This window comes from Molothrus aeneus, chromosome 2, assembly GCF_037042795.1.
Source record: "Molothrus aeneus isolate 106 chromosome 2, BPBGC_Maene_1.0, whole genome shotgun sequence".
Classification (NCBI taxonomy): domain Eukaryota; kingdom Metazoa; phylum Chordata; class Aves; order Passeriformes; family Icteridae; genus Molothrus; species Molothrus aeneus.
The window spans coordinates 91,693,098-91,706,922 of NC_089647.1; the positions used below are offsets into that span (position 1 = coordinate 91,693,098).

Consider the following 13,825-nt stretch of genomic DNA (forward strand, 5'->3'; position numbering starts at 1 on the left):
AATGTCTACTGAAAATAAATTACATTATACTACTGACTGCTGTGATGGATTCTTTATATGCTCTTTGTGTTATCGTTCAGAGGAGCCCTTTTACCCAACCCTTGGTGTTGCTGCCATGTTGTAAGGAATTTTATCAGAGCAAACAGGAGTCTTCATGAGGCAAGAAACAATAGAACAAGCAGGAAATAAATAATAACCAGATAACCAGGAAACAGCAGTAACACAATAGATGTTCAGTCATTAGTTTAAACTGTCGCATTTGTCCTGAAATGATCAGAACAACCACAGTGGAGCTGCAATAGTGAAGTTTATGATAAATCCACGCTTATGCATTTCGAAGGCCACTTCAGGAGAGTTAGAGAAATAAATAAGTGTATCGAGGGCTAAAGTTGTTGATGAAAGTAGGTGAGCTGGGAAACATCTCCAAACATTTAAATTCTGTAACATTTTAGAAGCACTTACCACTGAAAAGAAACATTGTTTTGCTTACCCACCACTTATGATGACCTAACACTAATAGGGTAAACTAGATGGAATGTTTAATCACCATGGTGTTTCCTTCCCCACAGGTTTTCTTCCCAGATGGAGTTTAATGAAGCAAGCCTGCTCAGCCATTTCAGTCCATGTAAGTGGCAAAAGATAGTTTTGACTCATTGAAAGATCTTTATGCCACTGTCAAAATTTTATAGATTATAGATTTTTTTAACCAAGCTACATTGATCCTGGGTATTCAAATTCATAATATTTATGCAAACAATGTAAACTCTGAAAACTAGAGTCATTTATGACAAGATTTTTTTTATAATTTAACCTATTCAGTGCATACAGGATGAAGAAAAAGGAGTAGATTTGAGTTTGCTTTATTGCCTATTGATGCTTACCAACACAAAGGGATTCTGCATTATATTTGTAGTGTTCTGACTGCTTTTTCCACTTTGATTTCTCTCTTGTACCTCTTTTTCTGGAGATGCTTAAAAGGAACTCTACCAGTCTGTAAATAAAACAACCTTTAACAGTGAGCAGCAAAGTTGTGGCTGCTTTGCAGCTCTCAGAGTCAAAGCTAAGTTTATACAACCTAATCTGAGTCATCACCAAGAAAAAAAAAACAAACAAATTCTTTCCTCCCTGTACATGTTGCAGTACAAAACAGAGAGAGATCTGAGTTTTTAGTTGTGGTTGTTCATTACCCTCTTTGGTAAGACTTGCTGAATTTCTATTTATGTGCTTAACAACTGGAACAAGCTCCGTTTATTACTGCATAAAAAGTCCTCCTTCATCACTTTCTTCCAAGCTACACAGAAGCCTTGATCAGTGAAGATATGAGATTGCTTTCCTGACATTTATTGAATAACTATTATTTAAAATTTTTTGCTTATTTCAATGAATTTGTCATATATTGTATTTTACAATAGATTCTTTTTTCACCTGTTATTTACATTAAAATTTCAATGCTGTGTTGCTAGAAATAAGGCAATGAATGCATACAGGCAAAATTGAGATTCACCAAAAAAATAAAGAATGAGTGACAATACACCAGAAAATGCAAATATTTGTGTTGCTATCAAATTACATTTATTTGTAAGAAATATTAAAAGTTAAAAGTATTGCTATAAAAAGTAACCTTGAGCATCTCTGTTCAAGCATTTCTAATTCTTTCCAAGTTAATCTGGTCTCACAGGAAAAGAAAGATGTAGCAAAAATAACCTTTTTCAGCCTAGTGGCAAGAGGCACAGTGGTGTAAAAGCCCTTGAACCGCAGCCCACCAGAAGTCATTATACAGTGACATCACTCAGGGTTGGATCAAGGCTTGAGCAAAAGGTATTTGGAATTTTAAGCAGATGTGAGACCAGAATCAAGTTGAATATATAGATATCAATTGCACTGAAATGTGTTTGTCTATTTTAGTAGAATTAGAGAACAATTCTATCAGTCTGCATCAGTACCTGCAAAACAAGTTGCTTTTCCAAAGAAATCTGAGTAGCTGACAATTTGCTCCCCAAAACTATTTCCTTTCACAGTTTCATCAAAGCTATAATTCAGTTTAGAAAAATAAAATAAATAAATACCCCAAACAGGTTTTTTGTAGTGTTTTTATAGTTCAGAATTCTACTCTGAAAAATGAAGTAGGAAAACCACAATGTTATATATGCAAATAGAATTAAAATACCTGAAGGTTTACTTTTCCATAGTGTAGACATTGCACAATAACTGACAGGAACTTAAATTTCATCATTATCATGCAATTGTAGAGTTTCTTCAAAAGTTACCTTGATAGCTAATTTGAGATTGCTGACTTAGATCACAATGCAGTAATTAGCTGAAGTTAAAATTAAAGTAAAATTTTAAAGAAAATTAATCAAGTAATACAATACATGGTGTAGTACTTTTTCCATGGGCAACTCAACTGATAATCTTACAGCTCATAAATTATCAGGAAAGACATATGCTTTGATTGTACAACTTTGTTACAAAACTGTCTTTGAATTAAGGTGGCAATGCAATAGGTGCTATCTTCACTGAAAATACTATGTGTGGGTTTTTATAGTACTTTGAAGAGGTATTTTGCATCAATTTTTTTTGTGGCAATAAAAATAGTAAAGGTTTGAGGACTGCAGGATATCTTGTAGTTCTCTACTGCTTTGGAGGAGTGTGATTAGTTATATATCACTCACACATGTCTTACAGTAAAATAATTCTTTGAAAGGCTAGAACAAATCCTGAATAAAAAGAGTTAATGCAAACATTTTAAAGTAATTCTGTTCCTTATCTGAGCATGAGGTGAAATGAAACAGAAGGAGGAAAAGAAGAACTTGTATTTCAGCAGAAAGGGGTTCTTGTCTCTTCCTGGCATCTCTGCTCTCCAGTAATTTTTAATCTCATAACTCGGAGTTTTGATCATTTTTCATGACAGAGAGTTGCTTGGCTATCTTTTCTACAGTTTTATACTGAAACTGGAATAAGAAAAACAAGACAAAACAAAGCCTAAACCCTGTATGCTCCATTTGCTGAATACATGGTTTTCTTCCCCAAGTGTATGTGTGCCAGGTAGCACCACACTGGACTGGATGATAATAAACATGAAAAAATACAGTCAGTGCATGAGCAGAGATCTCTGTGGCTGAATGTACCAGGACTAGGGTTGGTATAGGGATGGGGCAGAAGTTCCAGCTGTGAGAGAAAAGCAAAGTTCAGCTTCTCAAGGGAGGAGCTGATCTTGTTTCCAATTAGTTCCTCCACCCAATGTTGGGCCACTGGGAAAGGAGGTTGTCCCTGCTTATCTGACCACCCTGCCTGAAGGGCAGATCTGGGGCCATTTCCCTCCCAGTAGAGCCAAGGTCCTTAAGCTGGGGTGATGGGAACTGGTTTGGTTCCATGAAGGGACAAAAAGCCTGAGTGGAGGTGGGTAACCCACCTTTGGGCTGACACCCCTGGTGTGTGAGGCTGGCAGGCTGCTGAGAAGGGCTGAGGTCCAGCTGGCAGCACGAGCTTAGAACAGGGCTCTTGTAGAGACGGACATGCCTGAGTCCAGAGTGTTGACATGACCTTGTGGGCCCCTGTTTCCCACCCTTGGTCTGCACCCTGAGGACATCATCCATCTCACCATCAGCAGCTGGGAGTTGTGGTGGCCACACCCTCTACATAGCCCCATGGCAGCACCTCCATGGAAGGTGTGACCAGAAGCTGCTCCTCTTTGGAGTTCCTGCTTTACAAGATCTTTCTGGAAGTGCTTTGGCAGAGAGCCAGATGAAGATGCACCTCTAACAAGAACAGGGCATTTGGCCCCTGCTGTCCTCTGTGTAGGCACTGGCTGCAAAACATTGCTTTTCCTCTGGGTTTCTGCATTCAAGTCAGTAAGTGACTTATCCAGACCTGAAGCATGTCCGACACTTCCTAGAACATAGGTTTTGAGGGATCCAGTTGTCTAAGAGGAAAAGTTTTGAGGTGCTAAGTAAACAAATACCTGGCAGAGAAGGGTGCTTACAGTGCATATCATCTTTACTGAAATATTTGTATGAGGCAGATAGCAGTCTGAGTTCTTGCATTTGACCACAGGGCTTATGTAGTGGAAAACAGGCTTTCTTTTAACATAGTAGTTATCCTTGGAAAACTCTCTCTGGTGAGGGGAAAGATCTTCCAGCCAAAAGATGAAACGTTACCTGCACATTAGGTTATTTTCCCCATTCACTTTCATCTCTCTTTGGTTTTGTTACTCTCATCTTTTCCTTCATATCCACTGCTGCAGTCTGAAAAGGGCAACTTTAATTTCGGGAAGCCAAACAAATCACAGTGAATAATTATTTAATTTTAAATAATTCCATCCTTTTCTTCCTTTGTAATTTATGTGGTGCTGCTACAGAATGCACTAACCAAGCTAAAGGGAAAGAGCCAGTTTAAGGGGTAGGAAAGAAGCACTGAATTATTCTTGGTCCTGCAAAGAATGCATTTAAGAGTTTCTTAGCCCAGCTCCCTTAGACCAATGAAACTTTCTTCTCTGCTCCCTCATGAGCACTGAACTGTCTGCACTGAAGGGTGACCACTCTCACGTGTGACTGCTGTGTCTGTGTCGTAGGCAGTGGCAGAGGCTGGGCAGGATCCATCTCTGTAGGCTCACTGGAGTAAGACTATCCTTGGAGAAGCAGCTTTGGATTCACTGACTCCTTTGAGATAAGAGACTGGGTAGATGAAACACAACCCCCAGCGTTTTTAGATATCGATGGCACAGACCTTTGCTCCTTGAGCACAGGCTCCTGACATGAGGGTGGAAGAGAGGGGAGTTTCCTCTGCTCACCACATGGTGATCACAAATGTCACCTACAGACAAAAGAAAATGAAAAGGAACAATAAGTGAAACACGGGCAATGATTTAGTCTCTTGAAAATGCATATTAATCATCTGACAGCCCTCAGCTTTACCGAACTGAAAGTTCGTTTCTCATGGCAGAGTTAACTTTGGGACCAGTGCCGGGAAGCGAAGCTGGAGCAGGGCTGGCAGCAATATTCAGGAGCGACAACTGCATGAGTGTATTGAGAAACAGAGTATTCACAAAAACTCCTTACGGACCCATAAATACCCAGCTTAGTTGCTGGTTTAATCACTCGCAAAGACATTGCCTGACTCTTTCAAAGCCGCGAGTATCTGAAGTTTTGGAAGCGATTGTGAATAAATACTTCACTGCCTGCTCACAGCGACGTTTCCCCGGCGTTAGCTCATTAGAGTGCCTGAAAGAGACCCGACAGAAAATAAGTTAAATGCAACTTAAATCATCACCCCATTCGACGCTAAAAGCGACACGAAAGGCGAGGCGTTCACCAAAAGGTTGCAAAAGGAGTCAGCTGCACCGCAGTTAGGAGTGGAGGGAGCGGGATTGCGGGATGGGAGCGGCCAGCGTGGCTGGGATCCCAGTCCCCAGTTGTGGTGGCACTTTTTTTGCTCTTTTTCCTCCACACGATTTTTTTTTTTTTTAGTGACTTCGAAAGATGTCACGGCAAAGTGAAATCTTTGTGGAGAGCTGATCATGCATTCAGACTGTAGTGTTTTCAAAATGTGATGTTTTGCAATGATGACATTAGAGTAGCAACCAAGGGTCCGAGACAGCAACGCCTGCTGCAGCTGGGCTTCGCTTTGAAATGCCCAAGACAATGGGGGCCACTGTTCTTCATCGCTTCGCCTTTCCATTCCATTTGCATAGTCTGTTCTGCCTGATTGACCAGCTTGGGCTGTCCAAGGGACCAGCATTGTTCACAGATCACTTCAAGATGGCACAGATGACAAGATTCAGGTGAGAGATGAAGTGGGATGATTCTCAAATGCCATAAGAAAAAGCTACCCTGGGAACTTTTAGCTCAAGTGAAATAATTCAAGAATTAAAGCAGTTAATTTTTTTTTCAAGAAAACGATCATATTTGGAACTGCGCCGTCATGACACACAAATAAGTAATAGGAGGTTTGTGGGTTTCGCTGAGGTGTTTTAATTTGTTTGTGTTTGGTTGTGTTGGGGGGAATTTTTTTCTGTTTTGTTTTTTTTTTGCCGGGTAGTTTGCTTTTTTTTTTTTTGTCTTTTCCATCCCAGATCTCACCTTCCTCAGGCTAGGACGCGAACCATGCCACTGGAAACCTTCGTGAATAAAAGTTTGCTTACAAAAAAAAAAAAAAAAAAAATCTGAAGTCGTATATAAATAAAGCTCATCATAGAGGCGAGTTTTAAAATTCTTTGGTGCCCGCTCCGTAACTAAATGCCAGTTTAGGATTACTCAGTTAACGTTCACAAAGCGCTTTCGAGGAGGAAAAGCCTGGCAGAAGGGCGAAGCGCGCCGGACGCTGCCGGCCAGCCCTGCGGCGGGACGGCGGCCCCAGCCCGGGCTCGGGGCGGGCAGCGAGGGGAGGCTGCAGGGCGCCTCGCTCTTCCCCAAGAAGTTGCAAACTCTCTGCTGGCACAGATTCACCACTGAAATGTCATGGTTTCGGCTGCTTTTTCGCTTTTTTTTCTTTCCCCCCCATACTCAGGTTCTCAAGTAAACACACACACACGGTAGCGCCCCTAAAATGAGTTTCATTTGACACCGATGTTTTGACTTCATCTCAAAAAGACAAAATCTTTGTCGTACAAGTATGTTTTCCCTGGAGGGGTTTCCAGCACAATTTGCTATAATTTCTTTACACCTAACGGAACTGATGGGATCTGAGCAGTAAAACATATTCCCACAGTAGTTTCGCTCTCTCGCTCTCTCTGTTACCCTCCTGGGGTTCAGCTCACTCTCTAGCATAAATATTGCCAATAATTGTGCTAATACGGTGATTCTCGGAAGGCAGCAGAACTCTCTTCTCCTCGTGTATCAGACCTAAAGACTGATGCGACTCCTGCTTAATCTCTGGGTGTATTCTCTCCTAGCTGCTCGTCTTTCCCCTGCAGAGACTAATACACTTAATTACATGATTTACAAGAATTGCCAACAAGGTCCCAGGGGCCGCTAAAGACCGACCGCCGCCCGACGAGCGGGGCGTAAGGTGCATGTCTGACTGCTGCACGGCACCTCGAAGGGAAGCCGCCTTCAGCGGGACTCGGCTCTTCACATTTATCCAAAATTTCAGGTCCTTCTTCCCTGTTTTACACACCCCCCTTTCATGTTGTGCTCCGGTCCCAGGTTGGTTTGAGGGGTGCCGTCGTCCCCGCTCCCCCTCCTCCCGAGAAGGTGGCTAAAAGCTGCAGAGGAAACTTAAGTGGCTCTGGAGTTTGTTTAATTTCCCTCCAGTGTTTACTGATAATTCGAGAGACGCTTATCTCGGGGAATATAACGATTAATACAACCGCAGGTTTCCAGATAAGTGATTGTGATGGAGATTGTTGGCGAGAAAATAGACAATTATCCGCTGTTAGCTTTACATAAAGATCGCATTAACTTGAATTAGTTATCAGACAAAAGAACATCAGAAAGCTGCACCTTTCTGCCAAGGCAACCGCTTGCAGGCGGTGTGCTCCGCACAAGCAAACGCACCGCTGCCTCCCCAGCATCTCCCCAGCATGAAAGGGGCGGCGGGCCCGGGCCCGGGGGGGCCGCGGCACCGACACGCCGCGCTCCTGCCGAGGGAGGCACGGCCAAGCGCGGAGCGGGGAGGGCGAGCCCCGGGGCCGGGGGATCGCTTTAATATCAGCTGCCCGGCCCGGCCGCTTTCATTTCCATAGGGCGAAATTAACATGGACGTGGGGCAGGCGCTGGGGCGGGGGCAATGCGCCCGGGGAAGAAGCGGCGTGGCTGATCGCCAAGGAAACCTCGCTGAAAGGGAAGGGTAGAGCATGTGGCTATTAAAACCCCGACACAATAATAACATTAAGAGGGGAAAAAAAATAAAACCATAATGATAACTTGGAGGCAGCTCGCCATTTGCATATGAAACCAGCGGCCAGAAGCGCGGCAGCCCCTTGCCGCATTATGTGCTCGGCGGTCCGAGGTCGTCCCCCCCCTAGCAAGACTGAAAAGCCTTTTGATTATTTCTCCTCTCCCTAGGAAAGGCTGATTCCTCCGTAATTGATAGCGGGGAAGGGCCGTAATTAATTTTTCAGGGAAGTACAGTGCAGCTTCTTCTCTCGGCTGGAGGGGAAGGACTGAGAGCGAGGAAAGGGGGCGAGGGAGCGGAGGCGAGAGGAACTCCTTCCGAGAACCCCTAATTAAAAGTAATCACGCTTCACCCTCTCCGGCACCAAGACCCCCCTCGACTCCTCGCCACCCCCTCGCTCGCTAGGGAGGCAGGAAGGGCAGGGACCGTGGGCTGCTTTCACCGAGTCAGAAAGCATTCACCAGGCGTTTGTATTGCGGGAGGTTTCTGTGGGAATCGGGTGGCTCGAGTAATTGGGAGGGGAGGAGGGTGCACTCCCGGCTGGCTTCTCTCTGGAATTAAAGGCAGTCTTCAAAATAGGGTGTTTGTTAGAGAACTTCAGCTGGGAGGAAACCTGCCATTTCGGATCAGTGCGTTTTCTGTGCTGGGCTTCCAGACAGACCCTTAGCACCGTGTTCATCTGGGGAAGGGGAGAGGAGCAGGAGGGAGGCTTTTCGTGTGGGACGGGGCAACGGGGGAGAAAACGGCAAGGTGCTTCAGGCGGCAGGCTGAAGCCTAACAGATGCTGGGAAACAAATAATTTCGGGGGAGCAGGGGCACCTCGGGTTCGTGCCTGAGGCAGCCGCGAGGGGAGAGGAGAGAGGATGCCAGGTGAAAGGGCTCTGCTCCCACCCGGGACGGAAAGCCCGTCCCCAGCCTTGGGACGTGCCGCTGCCGCCGCTGGGTCCCCGCTGAATGGAGCGGATAATGATCCCCGGTTCCCAAGGCAGGCTTGCTGCTGCCTGGTGAGCCTTGGATTTGTGTGGTCCAAGCCTTTCCCAGCTTGTCCCATTCTGTCACCGGGATAAGGGGCTCCCTCGGCTCGTTTGCACCTGCGTCGCTTTTGGCTCCTTCAGGAATGCGCTGAAGCTTGTAATCAGCTTTGTGAAGCCATTGAGTGCACGGCTGAGTGAAACTTCCAAAGCTCGCAGAAAACTGGCCCGCTGAATAGGAGTCAGCATGGGGCTTCTCTCCAAGCCCCTGGCCTGCCAAATTCCAGCAGAGCCCCTCACAATCAGTCCACACAAGCTTTACTGCTCTCCCCACACTGAGAGAAGCGAGAAAAGAAAAGCTAAAATACCAGTCACCGAGGTTAGCGGTTTGTTCCCAGATTAATGGCAAACGCCTCTCTGCCCGATGCTAACCAATTCATTCGGCTGATGTGTGTGTACATATATATATATACACACACACACATATATAAATGCATATATGTATGTGTGTGTGTGTGTCTGTATGTGTGTGTATGTGTATAGATATACGTGCACATGAATATCTATGCAAGCCTATGGCTATAACATTAAAAAGGAAATAAGGGAGAGTTATTATTATTTTATGTGACCGCAGAAGTTCTCATGGCAGCAAACAGGTAGCAGGCTGTTTTGCTATCCCACAGGGTCATGCTATTCTCGTCTCAGTCTTTTCTGCACCCGTGTGGTTTCAAGACTCTGGATGAGTGACTCTCATCTGCAGTCTGGTTTTCCATCTGGAGGGGTTTAGTATCAAACAAAACTCCGGAGGAGAGCAAAAGGAAATAACGAGCAGATTAAAATAAATAAATAAATCACCAACCCCACCATCACTAAACCCACTTCAGAATAACTCGAGGACCAAGGCTCTGGGGCACTCGCAGGACGGGTTTGCCATGCCCAAGGCTCACGGCCACCCCATGGTCCCCAGCTTGGGGGAAGAGGGGATTCTCCACTGCAGCCTGGATCACTTCCCTACTGGGGAAAAGCGTTCAGGAAAGGTCCCATTTGAAGCAATCCCTTCATTTTTAACATCCTTAACACTTGCAACATGTATCCCTTCACTCCTACTCCCACCATCTAATTGCACAGGCAGGAGTGACGCTAAACACCCCGGGAATACATAGCACAACTTCATCACACCTCTCATCTGGGTTCTGTATGGGGTTGAAGATTCACATTTATTAGGGGAAACAATTACTCGAGTTATAGAAACCCATTCCTTTCTAAAGCAAGTTCTGTCACTGTAATAAACGCTATGAAATGTTCTTAAATCTAAAAGTGTAAGACGTGTGTAAGCACTGTGACATCAAGTCCATGAGTATAGACCAGCACAGCAAGGCTTTGTCTTCTGTTCTTGGGACTTTTAATTCCATTTATGTCCTTCCTCTTCTACATGTATCTAAAACAATGAAAACAACATTATGACAACATTAATATTTTTTGCAAGCCCTCCTCTTGGGCTAGCATAAGGGGGGAAATGTAGACTTCCAACATTTCCAGAGATGATGTCTCCTGAAGGTTTTAGCCATACCTCTGAATTACGTAATGGAAATCATGTTTTCTTGTCATCCGCATTAAAACAGCCGTGGCAGAAGGGGCAGAACTAGCTCCACTAGAGCTGGTAGATGTTTCTTGTGAGTTCAGCGGGATTCTGTCTCCCTTTGCTGTCATGCTTTGGGCGTCTTCTCAATTACCGCAATTTTCAGGAATGTCCCAGAAACTGATGACAGCAGTAGGTATTTTTGCCATTGCTTTCTGATGAGTTTGTAGGGCTCATTGGACAGTCTCTTACACAGTGGGTGAATAGTTTAGCAGCATCAACCCTCTGTATCGTGGCCCGCAAGTCACTCTAAGGATAGGTAACCTCTGATGTAAAGAGTTAGGCAGCAAAAGTGCAGAGGACCATGTCTTGATGTTGAAGTCCTGACCCTTCCAACTGCTGCTGCACAAAAACTTCTACACACGGCTACAAACGGTTTAAAGCCACATTTCTTTCTGTCTGTAAAGTTTCTTTTCTTTTTGGAAGTTTGATGTGCTATTTTCGACCGTGTTGCTCCTTCCAACCATTCTCAGTGACAAGTCATGAGGATATGCAGTAATTCAGAAATTAGTGAAATTTTATTCTTGGTGGGGGCGTTGGATTAAGAGGCTGGGAGAGTGTGAAACAAGTCAACGTGTAATTGTATGATAAGGCTCTCACGAGGAATTTATTGGCCAAGTTGCTATTTCTATTCCTTCCTAATCTCGTTTAGCACATTCATTCTCTGCAATCTGTCTCCATAATCTTCTGTGACAGAATGGCAGCCAATAGAAGCATGCATGTTTGGAGAGAAGAGAAAATATGCAGAGGCGTGATAAACTGATGCTAATTATCCATATTTAGGACACCGAGTGCAGAAGATCAAGGTTTACAAATAACAAACCAGAGCCAATGATGATGGCTTCCTAGTGTGGAATATATTGGAGGGGACAAGATAAGGGTTTCACATGCAGAAGAGATTTATTGGTCAAAGGGTTCACCTTCCACTTTTCCACTTTTATATAGCAGTAAATTATTTGGGCTAAATTCACCAGAACATTACTCTTTTATTTGGCAATGTGCCATGACTTGCTCTTTCTTTGTGTCCTTTCAATGCAAATCCTTGTAGTGTAACATCAGTTGATAAGAAACAAATAATTGAAGTAATAGGTAATTCCCTTTAAATTGTGCATATAGGACAGTAAGGTAATCATCTAATGTAGAATGAGACCGGAGTATAGAGCAGATAACTGAAAGTGAAACAATATCCATCTCGGCTATTAAATTACATTTATGCTGGAGAAAAATAACCTGCAGAAGGCTGAAGAAGAGACAACACTAGTCTAGTCACCCTTAGGCCATTTTCCTATAGACTTCTCAAATTTATTTAATTTTAAAAGACAGCTTACCACCATTTTCCTCGCTTCCCCTTTCTCTCTCATTTCTTTTTTCTTTTTTCTTTTTTTTTTTTTTCTCGAAAGCTAACATTTAAATTAGTGATTCTGCATTCCCCTTTTAAACAAGTGCTGGCTCTGAGAAACAATAAGGGAATTCAGTTTGGCAGTATCTGTGTAGTATGGTTGAGGGTCAGTGGAATGATCTTAGCAGTCTGCAGTAATTGTATTGTAAAGATTCCAAAATGAGAATAATATTAGTTGAGTTTATTTTATTTACAAGTTCAGAAAGTATTCTGTACAGTGGCAAAATTCTAAATGTTGTTTCTGTTAGCACCTTATTGTCAGGTGGAGGTAAACTGTTCTTTAAGAAATTCACTCTTGAATTGTGTGTCAGCACTCCTGGCTTCTCGAATGGTATTTTTCCTGTGTTGGTGGTACGAGGATACTCTGCAAAATACAGAACCCCGCTGTCAGAGCAGAAAATACAAAGGCCCTTCCATTAGGAACACTCTTTAAAATATCTCTTCTTTGATATCTGAAAAGACATTTCTTCCTTGACTATTCTTTTAAGAGGAGAAAATTTTCTGACTTTTGTTTTACTGCTGAATGACTGTGGATTTATTTCTCTTCCCCTCTGAGGTATTCCTTTAAATTGGTTCGTATTTTGTGTTTTGTGGAGAGGCAGAAATACTTCATACCAAGCTGAACATTTTCACAGGTTTCCTAAAAATATTTCCAAGGGCTGTCTCGCTTTTTCAAGTTCCAATAAGTAGCTGACTTCCCTCAAAATGACCTGAAACACATCGTTGGGGAAGGAAGGTAGGCGAGCAGACAGTCTATGACAAAAGTCATAGAAGTTGCCATTTGGTCACTAGTGGACAAAAATGAAGGGCATAGGGAGCGGAGAGCAAGGATGTGGAGCACGACAGCCTGGGGACAAGCCCGGCTCTGGGGCTGCCCCTCGCAGGCGGTGCTGGCCCATGAGACGCTCCCGGGCCCTCTGGACAGGGAACGCCCGGGTCCCGATTCACCCCCGCTAAATTCCACCGGGACCAGTCCCACCTGTCCCGCTCGGGGAGCGCAGAGCGGAGCCCTCGCAGCCCGGGGGCCGCCGGTTCCCTGACCCAAGTCAGGTGAACCTTTGTCCCTTGTCCCCTCTGCAGGGACAAGAGGCGTTTATCTCCCCGGCAACGCCACAGCCCGGCCCGGAGCTGCTCCCCGGGGACCTGGGGCTCCCCGCTCGCATCCTGGCTGCCACCACCGCACCTCCCGCCGTCCCCCGCCAGTCCCACAGCCCGCCTGCCCCCGCGGAGAGGCGGAATGCAGCTCCCCACGGGGAATGCGGGCGGGCCTGGGGGAGCCCTGAGCCGGCTCAGCCGGGGCGCCGGGGCAGCGCCCGGTGCCCCCCGGGCGGCGGGGCCGCTCACTTCGCCTTCTGTAACAAACTGTGTGGCGCTGCCGGGGGGGTGACAGGGGGTGTGCACGGGATAGCGGCTCCTGGGCTTCATTAAATGACTTTTGGCAACTAGCTTGTCTAATCGGGGGGATTTTGGCAGTAACGGGCTCAAATCCGGCCCGGTTTGAATCTGCAGCCCTTTTGGCTGGAGGCAGAGCGGCAGGAAGCTCTGCTGCAGCTGTCTCCAACCCCCCTTTCCGTAAGAAAGATCTTTCTCTCCCTGTTCGTAGGGAAAAGGCAGACGTCTTCCACCGCAAACTCCCAGAGTGTTGTTGAAATCAGCATTTCAGAGTTCCATTTGCCATCTCCAGAGACTCTGGAAATCCCTGTAAGCCTGGTGTTCTCGCTAAGCGAGGCGTGCGCACCGGCGGAGGGAATGCCGAAGTTTCCCTTTCAGGGGTTTTGCGGCTGCGCTTACTATTTGACGCTCATTGAGGGAAAGGGCTCCGTTCCAGATGTTGTCCAACTCTTTCACAGAATGGAAACTGAGCTTCTGTAATACTTTTTCTGCTCGTTTTTCATTTGTTAGAAATTAATATGTTGTGTACCACAAAAGACAAACACGATCCTCTGTGAATTTTAGCTCTGATTTTCTTCATACTTCCACTCA

At 45.0% G+C, this 13,825-nt stretch overlaps 1 long non-coding RNA gene across 1 annotated transcript in view; it reads right to left on the reverse strand.

The window, feature by feature from the left end:
* Positions 1–1,308: 1,308 nt before the first annotated feature.
* Positions 1,309–13,825, reverse strand: part of LOC136553646 (uncharacterized) — a 32,727-nt gene continuing 20,210 nt past the window's right edge. Inside the window, exon 2 of the long non-coding RNA XR_010783197.1 lies at positions 1,309–4,812. This is a non-coding gene — a long non-coding RNA (uncharacterized lncRNA). The remainder of the gene's footprint in view (positions 4,813–13,825) is intronic.